The 15,220-nt window shown below is 36.7% G+C and overlaps 1 protein-coding gene across 4 annotated transcripts in view; it reads left to right on the plus strand.

The window, feature by feature from the left end:
- Nucleotides 1-15,220, plus strand: part of LOC149702394 (uncharacterized) — a 61,358-nt gene that overhangs the window by 40,111 nt on the left and 6,027 nt on the right. The window lies entirely within an intron of this gene.

The following is a 15,220-nucleotide window of genomic DNA, read 5'->3' on the forward strand; positions in this document are numbered from 1 at the left end:
ATAATGTTAAGTTTTTCTTCAGTTTTAGGAGATCTTGGATTTTAGGTTAAAAGTAATAAATTTGCAAGTCGAAAATTTCCAAAATCCGGGAAAATAACCGCTTCGAATTGCAAGGTGAAATAACTATCGCTAATCAGAAAGCAATCAGTGAACGATAAAACCAATTTTATTCTAATTATGAACTAACGAATTTGTGTGATTTAGTGAGAAATTTCAATATATCAAAGAAAAAATTACAAATTATTTGAAACCAATGGAAATACTCGGACTCGCTAAAGTGAATCATCGTCAGCCCTGGATGGATACGTCAAGGCTTCGAACCTCAGGATCGAGGCGGGCCGCCACGCGCGTATTATTTCCCGGCACGTGTTTCATTACGCGGCCCCTCCTCGGTCCTGAGGTTCGAAGCCTTGACGTATCCATCCAGGGCTGACGATGATTCACTTTAGCGAGTCCGAGTATTTCCATTGGTTTCAAATAATTTGTAATTTTTTCTTTGATATATTGAAATTTCTCACTAAATCACACAAATTCGTTAGTTCATAATTAGAATAAAATTGGTTTTATCGTTCACTGATTGCTTTCTGATTAGCGATAGTTATTTCACCTTGCAATTCGAAGCGGTTATTTTCCCGGATTTTGGAAATTTTCGACTTGCAAATTTATTACTTTTAACCTAAAATCCAAGATCTCCTAAAACTGAAGAAAAACTTAACATTATCGTAATGGAATTTAAATAAACGTTAATTAACCGAAAAACCTAACTTTACTTGCATTGCTAGTCATTCGACGTCGTCTTTAATTGAAATTTAGTCATTTGTAAACGTCTTCAACAGCATTTTAGTAGTTTAACCACACTTTGATCCATTTCCTTAGTCATTTAAGATTACTTTCAATCGAATTTTTTTTTTAATTTTATAACAGGTTGATCCGTATCTTATTAATATAACAACACTTTCGTCCACGTTTTGATTTTAGTCATTGAACTTCGTTCTCAATTGTGTTTTAGACATTTATTAACAAAATGTTCGACTTGCGGATTTATTGCTTTTATCCGAAAAATATAAGATCTCCGTGACACACTTTCTAGAAACGAAGGTAAACTTAACAATATCGTAAATGGAATTTAATTTTTAGTCTCTTAACAGTAATACCAATTACACTTAAGTTATTCAACATCGCTTTCAAGTGTATTTTAACAGTAAAACCTAACTTTTATTTGCATTGCTAATCATTTCACGTCACTTTAAATTTAAATTTGACCATTTGATAAAGTTTTTAAGAACTTTGATCCATTTTCTTAGTCGATTTAGATTACTTTCAATCGATTTGTTTTCATTTTACATCAGGTTTATCCACACTTTTGTAATTTAACAACATTTCCGCCCACTTTATAGTCATTTAACTTCATTCTCAATTGTGTTTCAGTCATAACTTAAAATCGCATTTTCGCACTTTCCATTATAATAGTCATATATTAACAATATAAGTCGAATAACGAAACGTTTACGAAACATTTAGTGAAACTTTAACCAATTTTTAGTGTTTTTAATTGAATTATAGACATTTCATGACACTTTCCATGTACTTTTGTCATTTCTTGAACGTTCAACTGCTTCTTAGTTCCTTTGAATGTGATTTGAACCACATTTTAGTAGTTTAACAAAACTTTGATCCACTTTCTTAGTTGTATTAGTTCGCTTTCAATCGAAAGCTTTCATTTCACATCAGTTTCATCCGGATTTTAGTAGATTAACAACACTTTCGATCACTTTTTCGTCATTCAACTTCATTATCTGTTTTATAATAGTCATATATTAACATTATCGGATATATTTAAGTTGAACAACGAAACGTTTACTAAACATTTAGCGACACTTTAACCAATTTTTAGTGTTTGCCGAAACTTTAAGAATAACCTAGCATAAGACTATATTTTGTCAGCATTTACCAAAGAATATACCTAGCAAAAGCCTATCTTTCAAGAACTAATACAGCATATAGGCCTACCAGGATCTACCATAGAATAAGCCTATCTTTCACGATCTACCATAGAACGTCTGAACATGGTTCATTTGATAAAGTTTTTAAGAACTTTGATCCATTTTCTTAGTCGATTTAGATTACTTTCAATCGATTTGTTTTCATTTTACATCAGGTTTATCCACACTTTTGTAATTTAACAACATTTCCGCCCACTTTATAGTCATTTAACTTCATTCTCAATTGTGTTTCAGTCATAACTTAAAATCGCATTTTCGCACTTTCCATTATAATAGTCATATATTAACAATATAAGTCGAATAACGAAACGTTTACGAAACATTTAGTGAAACTTTAACCAATTTTTAGTGTTTTTAATTGAATTATAGACATTTCATGACACTTTCCATGTACTTTTGTCATTTCTTGAACGTTCAACTGCTTCTTAGTTCCTTTGAATGTGATTTGAACCACATTTTAGTAGTTTAACAAAACTTTGATCCACTTTCTTAGTTGTATTAGTTCGCTTTCAATCGAAAGCTTTCATTTCACATCAGTTTCATCCGGATTTTAGTAGATTAACAACACTTTCGATCACTTTTTCGTCATTCAACTTCATTATCTGTTTTATAATAGTCATATATTAACATTATCGGATATATTTAAGTTGAACAACGAAACGTTTACTAAACATTTAGCGACACTTTAACCAATTTTTAGTGTTTGCCGAAACTTTAAGAATAACCTAGCATAAGACTATATTTTGTCAGCATTTACCAAAGAATATACCTAGCAAAAGCCTATCTTTCAAGAACTAATACAGCATATAGGCCTACCAGGATCTACCATAGAATAAGCCTAAAATAGCATAAGCCTATCTTTCACGATCTACCATAGAACGTCTGAACATGGTTACGTATAAATAAAAAAGCCGATGGAATGTCTTAACACGTTTGTGTGAGTCATAAATCACTCCAAATACAGATTCCATTGATAACAATACAAATGGTTTAGCCACGCCCCCTTTTAAGGTCCTAAACCACCTTGGTATGTAGCCAATTGAAGAAAGGACAATAAAATAAGCATCAGTCAATATACCCTCAGGCTAAATATCAACCCCAGGCTTCCAAGAAAATCTCTCGATAAAGATGATTAGGTCATCACCTCGCAAGCCGTAAAGACCTGTCGCAAAGAATGCCCACCAATGTCGGAGATCGTGTTTTAGATTACCGCGTGAGATATTATTTTTAAATCTTACGCAAGGCATTAAGTTGTTCTTTGATATACAACGCGTTAAGTCGTTTTCTCGCGTAGAGTTCTAAAACTAATTTTTCGAGATCTTTAGTTTTGACTTTGAAGGTATGATAAAGTTATTAAGTGTTTTCACTTGCAGTTGATTGTTGAGATTTGGTTGTGGAGTAGGTGGTTGAATATGAGATGGAGCAAATGAGTCCCTAATTCTGTTCAAAACGGTCTGGGCAAGATGGGATTCGTGACGAAAAACCTGGAAAACCCACAAAGATGGCGGCCACTGTTAAGGCGGGGGAGCCTAGTTTTTGCGTTTTCCCTCTTTTTTTTTTTTTTTTTTTTTTTTTTTTTTGGAGGAACACCTGTCAATATTTGATTTTGTATGCTTAAATGTAAGAATAAATTTATAAAGACTTTTATTTCGTATATTAAGGAATTTGAGGGGGGAAGGTAAAAAAGGGGGTAGTAAATTTAGGGGGATATAACTCAAATAATCCTTTCATCATATTCATTCAGCATCATGAACTCCGAGCTGCAAGGGTGTAGAGAAATTTAGTATAAAATAACGAGATAAAAAAAACAGAATATCGCATTCGAACTTTAGATCTCGTAACATCAAGATGGATCCTAAATCACTTCGCTGGAATTTGGACGAACTAGCTGTAAATAGGGCTTGCCCCTTAACTGGGATTTTACTAGGCTGGAAACCGACCGATAATCCTTACGAAGAACATTTAAAACATTTCCCTAAGTGTAATTTTATCCGAGGTGGGCCTACTAAAAACATACCCTTTACCATTGATGAAACAGAGACGTACACCAAAAATATAAAAGTCAAGACTGAAGAAAAAAACGTCTGAAAAACACGGAAGAAACTTATCATACCTTTAAAGTCAAAACTAAAGATCTCGAAAGATTAGTTTTGGAACTCTACGTTAGAAAACAACTTAACGCGTTGTATATCAAAGAAAGGCTTAATGACTTACGTAAGATTTAAAAATAATATTAAAATTTATCTTCTTCCTTACGAAGATAGAAGGAATTATTTTAGAATAAATCAAATGCATTTTAAAATGAAAATTGAAAAAATGTCTTTAATATTAGAACCTATACTTTTAAAGAAAATAAAATAACTTTTTTACTTTATATTATGGTCTTTATTCCTACAAAACCATCTTTTGTTATAAGCCTATACAATCAATCAATCAAATCTTGACAGGTAAAGAGAGAGAGACCGGGAAAAACCGACTCCTCCCCCTTGAGTGGCCGCCATCTTGAATTGGCCTATACTGGCTGCATATTCTCTAGAGACGTTTGAACAGAAATTAGGAGAAAAGTTTGAACTAAAACAAGAAACGGCAAACATTTCAAACATTTCCAATTTATGTTGGGAAATGTGTGAGCAAATTAAGCTTATTAAACCCTTTAAAATTTAATGTGATTCAGATAATTGCGGAAATAATTGTTGGGGAAACACTAAGAGTAATATTAAAGTAGTGAAATGAGTTAAAATCAGCCTTATCAAAATATATCACGATTTTGAAATAATATGGAAATTAAAACTCCCAACTTTCTGAAAAGTCGAACTTTCGATCTGATAAGAGTACCGATTTTGAAATAAAATTTGCTTTCTTTCACATACTTTCCGGGAAAATGAACAACAAATGTTTGAACGTTCTAATTTGATAGTGAATAGAAAATATGGCAACCACATTTCTAAACACAAACATTGTGTGTGCAAATGAAGCTTATTAAACCCTTTAAAGTTTAATGTGTATCAGATAATTGCGAAAATAATTGTTGGGGAAACACTACATACCGTATCTCCCAAATAGAGTAAAATATTTATTTAGTCATAGCCCATCATACCCAAAGATGGAGAAATTTCATTAGGTCATTTTATCACGCCAAGGGTATAAAAACTTCGGCGTGCACTTGAAATAATCATTATCTATTCCTGACTCTGGACGACTTTCCGATTGTTCCCTAACATCTATTAGTTCTGTCCTTGAAAGAAAAACGACCACGAGGGAAAATGGACACCACCTCTCATGTAAGTACCTGGTTGTATATATTTCTAAGTTCTAGTTATCATCCCCTGAGGTTTCACTATTCTTTACTATTAAATTTGTATGATATCTAATCTTTGGGGGATCTTTTTATAGTCTAATCATGTTGACATTAGAAATGAATTAAACGCATAAGCGAGTGTAGTTCGAAAGTCGATCCGCTATATTTCTGAAATTGATTTACTTCTTTATTTGAACTTGCTCGACCGGGAAATTTACCCGCATGATTTGAAAATGGGTTTTATCTTTGGTATTTAGTTTGAAATTTTTGTGTTTAGGAAATGTATTTTCCATGTTTATTATTTACAGTCAATCCATACTTTAAAAAAGTTTAAACATTTGTTCAAATCCTCGGGGGAATTTGTAGGGGAAATATCATTGCCATATTTTTTTATTTGCTGGCATACAATTAAGTTCAAATATTCGTTCAGTTTTTATGTGAAGGAGTGATAAAAGTTTTTGAGTTTAATTCCATTACCCTTTTAGATAATGTATTATGATAAGAGGGATTTTACGCAAAGTTTAATTCCCCTATCATTTCAGATGGAGTATTATGATAAGAGTGATTTTATGTTCTTTTAAAAATTAAACTATAATATTTTATGGGTGTTATAAGGATTAAGATAGGCCTACCAACAATTAGAAACACATTAAGTCAATTCAATCAATTTTTATTCATATTTTATAAATTTTGTTTAGCATTTAAAACATTTCTTGTAAGTATCTGTCTACAGAATGTAGGGCTTAAAAATGTTTTATAGTTAAAGGAGTTAACAATTAACTCTAAATTTAATTTGGACACGGCGTTACAATAATGCATGTCCACTCGGTCCTTCCATTCCTCCATGATGCAGTCATGTTCCAGTTGCGAGGGGTGGTCGATGAGACATCCATTACAGCTGCCAGCGATGAGATTGGTCAGCTGTTGGGTGACCGTTTCCCTGATGAGTGCATCCACCCTTTTTGCCTCGGCGATGAACGTTATTATTTGGACGTGTACTCCCAGTAATTTTTCCCATAAATATGGACCTATGGCGAATCCCGTCTTGGTCGGGTAGAGGTTTGCGTAGTCCGCCCCCTTACCCCGTACCATCTGTCTGATGTTCAGCATTTTCCTCTCCTGATAGGTAACGAGTTGAATGCGTCTCTCCTCTGATCCATCGAAGAAGTGGGTGCTGGGTTCGACATCATCCCTCTCGAAGAAATCGTTGACGACATCACGCATATTGTAAAGTTGAAGGTAGGTTTTCCCGCCGAAATTAAAAATTTCCACGCCATTCACAAAGTCAACATGGTGTCAAGCTTTCCCCTGGTTTTCCCCGCCGAAAAATCTGTCGTGAGGACGCCATCTTGGTGTCAGGCGTCAATTCGGTGTCAGGCGCCAACTGTACCAACAGTACCATCTCAGCGGTCTAACTGTACCAACAGTACCAACTGTACCAACTGTACCAACAGTACCATCTCAGCGGTCTAACTGTCATTTTCTATCTACTAGTGTAGTCGTTTTCAAACTAGCTCTCAGTAAGTCTCTAGCATTACGAAGTATATAGGGAGTGTCATACTTATGGAACATATCTTATAAACTTATGTTTTTACGTGTGTATGATGTAGAAATAGTTTCGTTATTATGGTGTAGTGTTTTAGCCAGTTGTCCTTCAGTTATACAACCTTTTTGCGGTTATCTCTCTTAGAATTAATTCCAACAGAACCGAGGAGAAGTTTTTAATATAGTTTTGCCAGCTTGTTTTATACACAAATTGGGTTATCAAATTTACATATTTGTCTAGTTGTTAAACGCGAATACTAACATCAAATCGGAATATTTGGTCTACTAGTCTAGACAATCGCCTGCTTCCCTTCATCTGACATCGCCTATAGTCCCTTAATTAAATTGTCTATTATCGATTATTTTTAACCGATATTTTTGCTACTGCTTGAACATTTTTCCCAATTATAGACGCTGCTGATTTTTCCGTCGAAAGACTGAAAGTCCTTGAGGAATTTTCCAAGTAAAATAATCAATAGTTCGTCCTTTTTAACGATGTCTTTACTCGGGAGTCCAATCTTAAAGGGAATATACATTGCCGCATTCGTAGCACCCCAAACTATATATGACATACTAGCTATCTAATGGGTTTACTTTCCCTTTGAAAACCATGAACCGATTTCGTCTAAACCAGGCCAGACTTTTATGTACTAAAAATTCGGCTAATCTTGTTGTTATAGTCGTCTGGAGTCTAATAATATTCGGTTGACATCGTATACCCCTTTACCTAGGGACTAGGTCACCTCAATTCAAGAGGGGCCGAAGATAGGCCAACCCTGTTGTACAGTAGGGAACCGAGGCTTGGCGGGGAATCTTTGACCATTCTAGTAATTCCGACAAATCGATAACATCGGTGTATGGGGAATCGTTAAAACTGTTCGGGAAACGCTTCTCTATATGATCGCGCGCCTCGTGTGTTTCTAATGTAAATGACTTTGGGAAATTAAGGACAACGCTCCTATAAGCCTTTGTCTTGACTTAAACCTAAGATTAACGCAAACTTGTAAAGATTCAACGACGTAACGAATGGTAGTTTAATTTCGACCTATCGTGATTGAAGCTTACTATTGAATTATTGAATTGTGGACTTTACTGAATCGGAATGTTCTCAATATGACATCTCTCGTCTTCACTCAACCGAAGTGTGTCGATAAAACACGTAATATGTAAGACAACTATATTTTTATTGCGCGAAACACGCCTTATGGGCGATTTTCAAACAGGACTGTCTGAAAAGATTGATGTCATTTTGAACGAATACGTTGCCCTGGAAACGAGCGAGAAGCGCTTTGGTCGTCGTTGGTTTAACTTTATACACGAGTACGACCTCGCGCTAGCTCTTCGCGTGAGTCTTTCCCTCGTGTTGTATGTATAGATCATACATATCGTAACGTTTTTGCGTTTCCATGGTAGCCTCGTTAAAAATGGCTTCATTCTATAATTAGAATCTTTTTACTGCTAATATAGACATTTTCAAACGAGGCTCTTTTTTCAAGGGTGGACCAGAATTGCCGGTTAGGTAAAGTTAGTCAAGGGAAAAGGTTTTTACGCCCGAACCGCGTTTTTTGGGCTACAAATTAAGTGAATTGGCTTTTAAGTAGGCGGGTAATGTTCCAACGTTATCTTGCATCATAAGTTTATGAGATATGTTCCATAAGTATGACACTTCCTATGTTTCGTAATGCTAGAGACTTAATGAGAGCTAGTTTGGCTACACTCGGTGTTAATTTCGCAGGACTTCCATCTTCCATTTAGTCTGCATTACTGACTAAGCCTTTGACATGCAGCTCCTCACCAGGCGTCGCTTTACTTCGAATCTATGACCTACCTCACTCACTTCATGGCAAGCTCCAGTTTCTAAGTTACCAGTGACAAACTTATGGCCAACAGATCTTATTAACTTATGCTTGTATTAAGTATAGTGTGAGTTAGGAAGCGTCGGTAAACCCGGGCCGTATACTTTGTAATTCTATATCGAACCAGGCAAGAAGTACCTATGCCTAATATTTGCGACACTACATTATACGCTGTGAATTTAGGGGACTACATCTCGTGTACTTCCCAGCACCGCGCCAATATAATACCTTTAAACATTGTAAAGTATAGACTGACCTTTATGTAGGCCTACTAGAAATGTAACGATCTCCTCGCTTGATTGTGCACCCCGTAGATTTTGTATTGACAAAGGGGCGCTCCCCCATCAGTTTTCCTATGCCCCCCCCCACTCCCGAAGGGGTTTAAGATCCGCGGTAAACCAGAATGAAACTGCAGGGAAAAGCGATATTCAAATATGAAAGTTCCTAGCTGTGTAACGCATCGTCTAAGCCTAACTAGGGCATCCGTTCTACTATCTATTGATGTAACGAGAGAAAGGAAATAAGGACTATAGGCTAGCTGTGATCTTTCCCTGTACCAAACTAAAATTTCACCATGAGTGTATACCAAAGACATAGGCTGGTGTTCGTGCATTTCAGATTGCTTTGGGGGAATGCCTCTCGCTCGAGATTGGTTGTTGGAAAGAGTTAGGTCTAGGATTTCGAGCCCTAATGACCCTGGGTTTAAGAATTGTTTGCATTAGGATATACCCTAGGAGAAAAGGCAATTGGGTTCTGGGGAAACTGCGATCATTATACGTCATCGATCAAATACGTTCCTTTTCGTAAATTCTCTTTGCACCAAGGTTCTACGTATCTTTGGCATGCGGAGAATTAAACCCTTCTATAGCACGATGCGAGCATCGAAGAATACATTTTGATTTTACTGGAGCACTTCCAATGAGTTAGGCCTAATTATGAACGGCTTGACAACAATTTCACGTTGACAAAATATGGTCAACGTTATTATTTAGGACACCTGCCAACTAACGGTAAAGTCTATATCTTTTTTGGGATTAAGGTTTTAAAAAGTTCAATCGAAGTTGAATTCATTGGCAACTAAAGTTTGGATCGAGAAATCCTTTTCGTTTGATGAGAAACTTTTCGTTTTCCCCAAAGCAAATCCTTCTTTAATTCGATTTGTTTTAAAACTAAGCGCTCCCTTTCTAAGCCTGTACGTCTTTCTTTCTTTTCTCGTGCCTCGGCTCGTTATTCTTACACTTTCTTTTTCCTAGAACCTAAAGATTTATTGGTTCCCTTCAATACGTGATATATGATCGAAAGTTTCAAGGTACACATGTCTGTTAAGTATTGATTCTTGAATGCAGTCGGTAAAAATATGGTTAGCAAATTATTTGGGGGCCGCGTTTTATTATAATAGGGTTTGATGCGTGTTATACCCATTGCATATTGAATTTTCCTATATATTTATATATGTAACCACAGAATTCCGGTGCAAGGAACATAATACCGTCTTGGTCTTTTAGAATTTGAGTCGGGATGAGTTTGGGAGATTATAATGCGTTTTGTGTACGCATGTGATGATGTTAGTTTACGACGAAGGTCTGGAATGAATTAGTTGAAGAAGAGAAGTGAGAGAACGTGGCAATGGATATATTGGTTTTTGGAAATTTCGTACCTACTTCAGAAAAATTTGTCATTAATAACTCGCTCGCCTACTTCTCGTGCATGCAGTTACACGTGCAACACAATTTGAGCTATTCAAACATTATAGCGTTTTGTATACTTGTATGATATAAAATTTGAATCGTGCGTTTGTCATTTTAGTTTCGGAATTTCGGTGCAAAAGGGCTAGCCCTTTTGTGTAGCTAATGTTGTAACACGTGAAGAATGTAACCAGCGCGCCTTTCGCTTTTAATTCAATTTCGAGTTTCATTAGCGTGAAATTCAAGAGAAAATTCTCTTCTCTGTGTGATGGGTTAAGGAAGGGTTTTGTCAGAAACCAGATTAACAAAACGGAACGGGGAAAAGGAGAAAACGAATTTAATCAAACCCGAGTATAAAGGCCTTCTTGGCCTTTATGGTTCGCCACGATTTTAGCTATCCCATAAATTTAAAATTAAATTTGAATCATTTAGCGCGAGCTTTTCTTGATGTCTCGTTTCTGTACTACGATTTAATGAATGCAATTCTTGAGAATAGGTGGTCTACCGTATCCTCCTTAGCAAATTAGTACTCGGCCACAAGATATATGGCATTTCTCTGATTTGCAACTGGGATTAATTAATATTCAAGGATGTAATTGATCTTGTAACTAGTACAAACGGCGCTTTAATGTATAAATCGTTAAGCCTAGTTTGAATTTTTTACTAAGCCTTGGTTTTTTTAATTTTAAACATTTCGCGCGCTCTATAATTGACATAGTTACGTCACGTGCTTAGGGAATGAGGTTAGTATATTTAAGAAGAGAAAGTTATTAAAAAAAGTGTGTTCGAATTATAACCAACGGCGATGATCTCGCTATGGCTGTTGGGAGGAAGGTACGTCGGTACTTCGCTTGAGCGCTTATGCACGACGCTACTCGTGGACTGTATACCCAAAAATATCCAATTACCGACGGAGCCCACCTGAAATATAATCAATCGACGCTCTTTTTGAGTCGTTGCTCGCTCACTCGCTAGTCTCCACTCACTCTCACCTCACCTATCCTCTCTCTACAGATCAGGAGACCCCTTGTCGTACTCTGACGTTAAAAGCGCTGGCAGGCTTGTATTTACCATTTTTCGTTACCTGGGGACTGCAGAGTTGTTGGTTCTCGTCTTTAGGAAAACCTATACCGATCATCCTGGGCCCCGGTACCTACTAAATTCCGCGTCGTTACCTTCAATATCTGGTAACGCCACTAACGGAACGAGAACGACCCTCCAGGCAATGTCACGCCAGCTTCAACCCCCCCCCCCACCTCCAACCAACTGTCACGTGACGTTTTTGAAGTATAACATTGCTTAAAATGTAAATTTTCCTTCATGGACAAATAATATTTCATTGGGACGGTTTTTTAGACCTATTTTGAAATGAAATTTTTAGTTTGAAAATACTCTAAGTTCTTGTAGAAAATTTGGCGCAGTGGTTAGCCCCCGAATATTCCCTTATAAAATTGGTCAAAACCTCCCTCCACTGAACCTAATTAACCATGAACCATTCACGTCGTCTATGATTGTTTCATGAAAACTCACCAAAATTCTCACATGGTTTCTTTCAAGCCACTAAAACACTATAGGTCCGTGAAAACTGTACGTACGCTATTTGCCAATCTGCTCTCATCCCATCATCATCTGTTTCTGTCTTACAAAAAAAGACACGTAAGGTTTGGCGCGTGGTGTGTTTCTTAAGAAGTGATGAAATACTTCGGTTGGGGTCTTACCATATTCATAAGCCGTATTAGGTGGTTGTTATAAGACGCGAGAGCGGTATACGCCCTTCCTTAGTAACCAGCGCCCCCGACCGGATCGATAAGATAACCTTCCCTTAAGGACCAACCACACCTCCCCATCGTCCACTCTCCAAGAATAGTAAACGGGGGAGCTAGCTAGCTGGCTGGTGGTAAAGAGCTTATTGGAGTACCGTACTGCAATCGTATCTCATCATCTTTATACTTCATTTCAAGATTTTAAGTATACACGCCTGATGGACTCCGATATTTTGGAGGGTGTTAGTTAGGCCTAAGAAGAAGGCTTATTGCAATTTGTAGCGCTTCGAATATTAGCTTCGCTTTCATCCGGGAAAACGTCGCTAAGCCTAAATTGAAACTTTCATTAAAATTAGGCTTAACGAATGTATTTTTCGTCCGCTCGCTCGAAACCTTTAAAGACCTTTAGGGTCAAGAACAAACCACGTTTAATTATGTATCTATTTTTATTTACTCTTGGTGTACCTTCTGTTTGGTTTTTTTTTTATCTTCATTTGTGTGGCTATTAACTGACAGTGACTACCACCCAGAGCGGCACGCTTTTATCGTATTCAAATGAGATAATTCCTTTCGCATTTGTGACACGATGAATAATAGGTTTCTCTTTTTCTTCTTGTTCTTCTGGGCTCATACGGTTAACGGACGTACGGGCTTTGAATTTTCTTTGTTCGAATTTTCTTCCGGTGAATTTCGTTGGGAATGCCTTCTGGCACATCAGAAGCAGCTGCGTTTTCAGGGGTGTAATCATTCCATAGCACCGTTCGTTCGTTTCTCCATACTCCTTCCCTACCCTATCTCTTCTTCAATCCACTTTTAAGGGTCTATTTTTAAGCCTTGGCTGTTCACCTTTTTTCTCCCCCCCAATCTGTCTCTAAGATACCTTATATTTTGAAGGCAAGAGTCATTTCTTGCCACGTGAAAAATTCCTTTGCCACTTTCTCCAGCGAAAAGTGATGGGGGATCAGGAAAGAATTCTCTCTTTTTTTTAAACGAAAGATAAAATATAACAATGGATATTTCAAATTGCAACCGTTTATCCCTTTATAATATTTAAGATAATATGGACAATTAAGTTTTTAGGCCTAATTACGCGGTAGATTATGACGTAATGCTGTATTTGTACAATAATTGTAGACCTTGAATACCGTCTGCATCAGGTACTGTCATTATTCTATATGGTCTTTCAAATAAAGATGAACAAACCTTACATTAGAAATTTAGCAATTACTCAAATGAAAGTGTAATATGTACTTATTGTTAATATATTACTTATGAAAATCCTAAATTAATTATACAATAGATTATTTCCAATTATAGTCTTGCCCTTTAGTCTATTAAATTAAAATAGCTATCCTAAATCTACCTAATCGATATATATTTTTAGAGCAATCTAGACGACTGTTTGAGAAATGTCTAGCCATAAATTCGTGCTAGAAAAGAATAGTACAATAATTCTAAATTGTTGAAGTTGGCAATAGAGAGGATATAGAAATATCTAATTTGAATAATAAGATGGCCTTATGGATGGATGGATGAGGGATTTAGATCTCTACATTGTGTAGGTGGGCGCCAATACGTGATGGTCTTTACTAAGCGTAGGTTGAAAAGCGAGAAATCTCCTTAAAGGTCGCTTCGTCTCGTTATTCGCAAGCAGTACGCACGCGCCAACCAAATTCATTCGAAGATGAAATCCCTTGTGTGTGTGACGTGCTACTGGTGGAAAATGCTTGAATCTGCAAGAATACAGAATCTTCTTAGAACTTTGTATTTTTTTTTCTCTGCCTTTCTGCCAAATAAACCCCAACCACCTCGGGCTATCCCTATGCCTAGTCTTTGAGTACCTCGCAATCGATTTATTCTATGAGAACATATTGATATCTAAGCCACTAAAATACTATAAGCAATAAGACCCCGATTTACGTGGTGCAAGCTAACGAGTTGGTAGAAGGGTACGATGTAGATATGAGGGTTTCCAAGGTCAGGGAAAAAAAAAGTTGGTTCAAAAAAAAAAAAGGAAAAAGATGTTTGATTTTAATCTGAAAATTATTTAGAAGTATTATTATTTTTTGAGTATGTTGAGAGTGGAAGCCAACATCCAGGCTGAAACTACCCCTTGTATTTCCTATTGCCCCTGTAGAAATGTTTATCACGCTGCACACCGGTGCTCAGGGCAAAGCAATCTTACAGGGGTAATTTAAAAATTAATACCCCAAGTTTGTGAGAAAAATAAGTTCTGGCAAGTTTCCCGGCGCGAATTCGGAGCAAAGAGACTGTAGTACCAATGATTTATTGGGAGAGTTCATTTGTCTTTAGGAAAAGCCCCTCCTTTTCCCTGTTATAATTCTTACTGCGAGTTAGTTACTCATCGTTCGATATTTTTGATTCACTCTCGTTCTCCTAAGCCAATGATACACCTTCAGCTTCCCTGGAATTCCTTACGGGAATCCCGCCTAGGGATTGAGCGAGAAACACGTCGTTGTGTGGTACCGGCTTTAGAAATGTGTGGATGACATTTCGGCTCACTGGTGGCCATATTCGTTTACACTACAGCGACCTCTACCCGCCGTGGTAATTTTCTTCCCCTAAAAACGATGGGTTTGTTTGAAATTGGAATAGCTCCCGAATATTTCGTATGGTAATTCGTAAAAGAGCCGCGTAGTTCCGTAACCATGGATCTCATAAACATTCCTTGTATGGAGAACGGAAAGTATGCATCAGGAAGGACATTAAGATTATTGTTATAGTATATCAAGGTCATTCTAGATTTAATTTCAGTGAAATCATTGTTGGAAGTTAGAAGCGCTTGAGGGAAGTAAACAATTAGGATCTGTATTATGTCTGGTGGTATTTCAAGGTCACTTGAAATTAATTAATTTTAAAGCAAACGCTGTTTTAAGATAGACGCGCCGAAGGGAAACGTGACGCATTCCTTTGGAGCTAAAACATACTTTCTGGTCCTGTTTATGATTACAAAGTCCATGCCGTAACGCAATGGCTTACAAATGCCTTTTCGGTTAGAGAGGCTTTTACGGAGCACTCTGACAAAATTTATTTTAGTCGGCGTTTTTTT

This window comes from Phalangium opilio, unplaced genomic scaffold (genome assembly GCF_054372755.1).
Source record: "Phalangium opilio isolate 3A_F unplaced genomic scaffold, DU_Popi_V2 ptg000017l_1, whole genome shotgun sequence".
In the NCBI taxonomy this organism is placed as follows: domain Eukaryota; kingdom Metazoa; phylum Arthropoda; class Arachnida; order Opiliones; family Phalangiidae; genus Phalangium; species Phalangium opilio.